Genomic DNA, 6060 nt, shown 5'->3' with positions numbered 1-6060 from the left:
TGATTTTTACTCTTTGTGACTTGTGTGTGACCAATATAACAAAAACAGTAGCTACATACAAGGCAGTCAACCTGCAAAACATGAGAAATTAGTGAGCAATATGTATATATGAGATGCCAATGTAAGAAGAGTGAGACTAAACCACTACATGACCTCCACACTTGTTGGATGGCAGCTACTCATCCACCGTACACGTGGGACATGGCATATATGTATTTCAATGCCAACCACCAAAATAGTCAGCCCCACTGTGGGTGGGGCACAGCCCAAAAATCACTCTGACTGATCTTAACCACACATCCTATTAATTTGGACATTTGACCATTTTTCTCTTAGGTGTGTGTTGGTTGCAAATTGGATGGCTACATACATCCAATAAGTGCAATTTCAGGACACAATACATCCTCATTAGAACCGAGTGACCATGTATGCCACATGTACAGTGGATGAGGCACCACCATTAAGAAATCACAGAGAAACCATATAGAAGTCTAGCCCAAGAATATGAAGAAACTGCAAATTCCAGAGAAAGAATGGAAAAATGAAAAATTAGATAGAGATAAAAGCAAAAACATGGTCATTGGCACAACCTTATTCGAACTGTGTTGAGCACCAACAAGCATTTGGTCCCTAAAAATCAACTCACCCTCTTTGAATTCCAAGCTTGCATAGACAGCTGCAGTTGCCAATCCAAATTGAAGATATCACAATTCATGAGAAGTACAATAAAAGTGAATAGACAGTGCAAATAGATTTTTCTAAGGGAGTGTTTGGGTTGAGGGTATACTACAGAAAGCAAATAATTTTCCTTTGATTTGACATTTCCTTTTTTTTCTCTCTTTTTCATTTTTCCTTTGGAAAGCCTTTCATTTGACATTTTTCTCTGTTTGATAAACATAAAAGGAGAAGGAAATCAATTTCCATTGCTAAGCAAGGGAGTAAAACTTTTTTTTCAAAATATCAATTGATGGGAAAAGAGGTTTCTGTATGATGTGATGCTTTTAGGGCGTGTTTGGGCAGTGGGAGTAGAAGGGATTAGGTGGGATGGAATTGCATCTGGTCCTGTGCCAATTCCACTCCATGTTTGGGAAGAATGGAAAAGCTGCAGATGGAATTGTATTGGGTCCTATGCCAATTTCACCCAATGTTAGCAAGTTGTGTAGGTCCCACCATGATGTGTGGGCTATATCCACACCGTCCACCCATTTTTCGAGATTATTTTAGAGCATGGGCCAAAAAATCAAGTAAATCTAAAGCTCAAGTAGACCCCACCATAGAAAGCAATGGGGATTGAATACTTACCGTTGAAAACTTCTTTGGTGCCACATAAGTTTTGGATCTGCCTCATTTTTAGGCCCATGCCATAAAATGAGGTTACAAAACAAATGAACGGTTTAGATATAACACGTGTGTTATTCTCAGTAATTTCAAATGATGGTGGGTATATCCATTCAATGTACCACCATATTACCAACAAAGCATGGAATTAATCTTATCCCATGGCAACAGGGGACAATCCCTTCCATGGGTAATAATTATGTTTTTTGAATCCCGTCCCACCTAATCCCTTCTAATCCCACCGCCCAAACATGCCCTTAGTGCAAAATTGGAAGGAAAAATGTTTCCCTTTGAAAATTGAAATTCAAACCAGACAGTTTCTATAGTAAAACGAATAGGTGCAAAGGTTTTCCTTCCCCCAACGTCAATCTCACTTTACCATCCGCTTATGTCACACTTGTACTTTCCCTCGCCTTCCCTAGTTTACCGTCAATCTAAACACACCCTAATATATCACAAAATGTAAAAGATAATCCTCAACATTGAAAAGGCAAAGTATGATCTACGAATTGTTTCTAGCATCATTCGTAATGCCTTTTATAACTTTTCCAATTTATCCTGTTTTCTCACACATTAGTAATTGAGCACAAAACTCTTTAGACCCAGTCTGCAAAAAACCATAATATTCAGCCCTTGTTTAAAAGAATAAGAGACATTGAAGATGAAAAGAATAATTCAATTTAGATTATCCAAGTGAGTGGGTAAAGTTGACTCGGGTGTCTTAGGCCCTTGTTGTGAACTATTCTTCTTATAATATTCATGTTAAACATTACTAAAAAAAATAATCTTAATTTTAAACTTCACACATCTAATCCTTTTTTGAACATGAGAATACTTGATTACTTCAAAGTGTACTAGAAGACTGACAAGATTCTGTGTAGGACTAGACTCTAGTGGCTTAATTCCTATAGGTAAAAGAGTTGCACCTTGTAGGAAGACTTGTGCTAATGAGCATCTTTAGAGCACCAACATCCATGACATTTTAAAATGAAGTTCCCATAAGAGACATTGAAAGGAAAATAATATTTTAACATTGATTATCTTAGTGCTACTATAAGGAGATTCAAAATCAACATATTTGGTACAAACAGAAAAAGGTGCAAGAACCATGTTTTATGCCATCAAATGTAGCTGGAAGCCTAGACCAAAAGGATGAATGTTAATACATTAGTTAGAGTTATTAGTTTTACTTTGGAAAAATACTAGTTCAATCATTGAATATCATGTGGGGACACAACAAATATTATTGATCATTGATGTTTTACATAATAACATTGAATACATGTCTTGGTATGCATTTATCTAAAAACAACAACACATGCACAAATATCCTTGGTAACTTGTGAATTTGAATGCTATATCACCCTTACGGCACTAGGTCACCAGGTGCTTATCCTGGAATGGGAAAAATGCTTATGCAAAAGCATTCTTATATGAGAATTAAAATACTCATTACTCACTTCTCGAATAATGTAATTTCTACTTCAAAAGCATTAGCTGAATGCATTCTAGATCTTCCTTCAAAACTAATATGTAAAGGATTTTTTTCTTTTTGTACTGATGAGTTGATTTTGGTAATGATGAATTGATTTTCCTCTTATGAACACAAGTTGCACATGTGAAGCCCAAGATTGATGATCCAGACAATTGAGCTCATAGCTCTCATCATGGATGGACCATGGCCAAAGAATATCTTCAATCAGACAATGCTAACCTTTCCATCAGCAGCAAGAAAAAAGATCGTTACAAAGAATTTCACAGCAATCCAAACTCAATGGAAAAGAAGGCCAAATATTAGGTGGCTAGGCTTCCAATTTGGGAAAATTTTCTGTGAGCAGTCTATCCATGATGAGGACCATCAAGTCAATGACTTGGATATCCCAACCATGAACCCCACAAAAATGAACTTCATGCACAATAGGGAGTTCCCTACTAGTCACTAATTGAGAACTCAACCTCTAATGTTAAATGTAATCATCACTTGAAGTAAACTATGTAAAAGTTTTTAATATCTCAATTATTTAAAACAACATATTAGCATTCACCGATACTTTGGCTGGGATCTCGGCCGTTGTCATGCAATCTCTATTCATTGTAGTTAATATTTCTTGTTAAGTATTTGAGAGCAAATGCATATGCATCTGTGTGTAGGCGGAAGAACATGAGATGTCCTACATACCACTCATAAATTGGATCAGGAACAAGGAATTTTCAGTATGCCTGCATATCCTACCATGAAAGATGTCAGGAATCATGAGAAGTACACTATCATTAACATAGAAATCCTAGTAAGCCTCCATCAACAATATGTCAATACAAGCAGGGGCCTAGATTTAATAAAGGTAGTGATTACGTGTTGTATTATACTTAACCCATTATACTTAACCCCAAGGCGGAATGCAGTGCCATTGAGCCGGCAATCTTTAGCCAAATTTTTGGTAAATTTTAGGCCATCTTGCATGTTGTTTCCAGAAGCATTCACCATAGAGACTATGACACCGGCTGACGAACCGGCCAGTGGTGTGGTTTCCTGAGCACACCAAAAGATCCCATTTTATTAAAAAGAAGAAAAAGAGTGTACTATACAAGAACTTTGCATTTTCCCATATCAATGACAGGTAAAACGTAACAAAAGAATTACAAATAATGGCAGGTAATATTTCCTTCAAATTTTGGTCCTGAAATTGGAGATATCAGTAGTATAGGCGGTTTAACTTGTGTCTGAAACAAACACCTCAAGAACATTGGTAAGACCTACAGTAATCTATTACTGATTTAAGTAGCATAAGTTGCTTTCAAAATGTGATTAGCTTCAAAAGCCCAAAATCAACTAATCATTTGTTAAAACAGAATGTATCTTACAACCAGTGAAATCTTCTAAACAACACATGACAGCAGAGAATACAAAACATAAGGGTGTTGTTAATAACATGAACATATCTGAAGGCCAAAACATAAAGTTACATGCTACTTAAGTAGGCATAGAAATTTCGACATGGCATATCATAGGATTTCAAATATCAACCCCCACACACAAACACAAAAAAGAAAGAAATGACTTAATCCCCAAAAATGCACTAGAATTTCTATTCTGGTAGTCATGCACATAACAATTATCTTTTAGTACAGTGACTTACTAATGGTCTAATCAGAACAAAATCTTCCTTGATCAGATTATCTTGTAAGATTAGTTCCTTCTTCCAAACAGTCACATAGTCAAATAAAGAAACAGAAAAATATATCTAAAACTACTCAAAACTAGTCACAATGAAAAGGACGAATGGTCCAGAAGACGTAATAAGTTGAGTCTGAAGTAAGACAGACGCACCTAAGGGCCTGATGAAGGGCCATCATCCCAACCACTGCTGTTCTGACCCTTGTTTGGACCTCTCTCTGCTGCAAATGCCACCCATCTGCTCTCATTTCTGGGGCTTTTGATTGGGGTTTTGGGGAGCCAAGGAGAGGTAAATTTGGAATTGGGGGGAACTGTTGGAGAAGCGCTAAAATCCCCACCATTTATCTCTCCTCAATCCACTCCTTCAAAAAAGATTCTTAGTTGAAGCATTTCTTCAAACATGTAGGAGGCCATGGACAGTGGCGGATATGTCTGCCACTACCATGGTTGCTGCCCAATTTTTGGCCATCAAAAGAGGAAATGAGAGAGAAAGAGAGAGTACCTCTGACTTCGTGCTCTGATTTCTTCTATTCCCGTTGGCTATTGGAGGGAGATCGATCAAATGACTGCTTCGAAGAGAACGAACTAGGAGACGCCGATGGAGAGGGAGGGAAATGAAGGCAAATCAGAGAGGGAGAGAGAGGAAGGGAGAGCGATCAAGAGAGTACGAGGGAGAGAGATCGAGGAAGGCAGAGGGAGAAGATCGGGAGAGAGAGAGAGAGAGAGAGAGAGAGAGAGAGAGGTGAATGGGAGCAGAGATCGAGAGAGAGAGAGAGAGGGAGAGAGAGAGAGGTGAATGGGAGCAGAGATCGAGAGAGAGAGAGAGAGAGGAGAATGGGAGCTAAGATCGGGAGAGAGAGAGAGAGAGAGAGGAGAATGGGAGCAGAGATCGGGAGAGAGTGAGCTAGGGAAATAAGGGAATGGAGGGAGAGAGGAGAGGAAAAGAAATTTTTGGGCGCGCCTCTATTTTGAGCGCGCGCCTTTTTGGGCATGGATTGGGTTCCAACCAGGACGGTCCTATTAGGGGCTCTGTGGTGCCCATCATGATGTATGTAGTTTATCCATGCCGTCCATTCGTTTTGATAATTAATTTTAGGTTATGATCTTAAAAATAAGGTATATTGAAGGCCCAAGTGGACCACACCATAGAAATCACATGTGATTTAATTTTCATTGTTTCCTACCATGTCGTCTACTTGATCCTTCAATCTACCTGATTTTTTGGGTTCATGCCTAAATGATATGTCAAAACAGATGGATGGATTAGATAGTACACATATATTGTGGTGGGCCTCAGAGAGCCCCTTACACGATCATCAATTTCAGGTGGTGTAGTAATCTTTTAGCTATGGATTAAACCCGTAGTAATATAACTACGGTTTATATCCGTAGCAAAAAAATAACATAGTCCGTAGCCTTTGCTCATTTTTTTGGTAGTGGCCGGAAGTCTTTGCTTTATCTTCTAGATAAATGTGATGAGTACAAATCGAAGGGTCAATTCCCTTGAGGTTTGAAGTTGACCATCCAAGGGCCCCCTTATACTCAAT

At 38.3% G+C, this 6060-nt stretch overlaps 1 long non-coding RNA gene across 1 annotated transcript; it reads right to left on the bottom strand.

Annotated features, from left to right (window-relative positions):
* Positions 1–3505: 3505 nt before the first annotated feature.
* Positions 3506–5134, bottom strand: LOC131252071 (uncharacterized). The gene is made up of 2 exons (XR_009174148.1): positions 5016–5134; positions 3506–3868 (listed from the first exon to the last, which is right to left on the bottom strand). It is a non-coding gene; the product is annotated as an uncharacterized LOC131252071 (long non-coding RNA).
* Between the last annotated feature and the right edge of the window lie 926 nt (positions 5135–6060).

Source organism: Magnolia sinica, chromosome 7 (assembly GCF_029962835.1).
Source record: "Magnolia sinica isolate HGM2019 chromosome 7, MsV1, whole genome shotgun sequence".
In the NCBI taxonomy this organism is placed as follows: Eukaryota; Viridiplantae; Streptophyta; class Magnoliopsida; order Magnoliales; family Magnoliaceae; genus Magnolia; species Magnolia sinica.
Note: the sequence above shows the minus strand (reverse complement) of the source record. Positions and strands in the feature narration are given on the sequence as shown.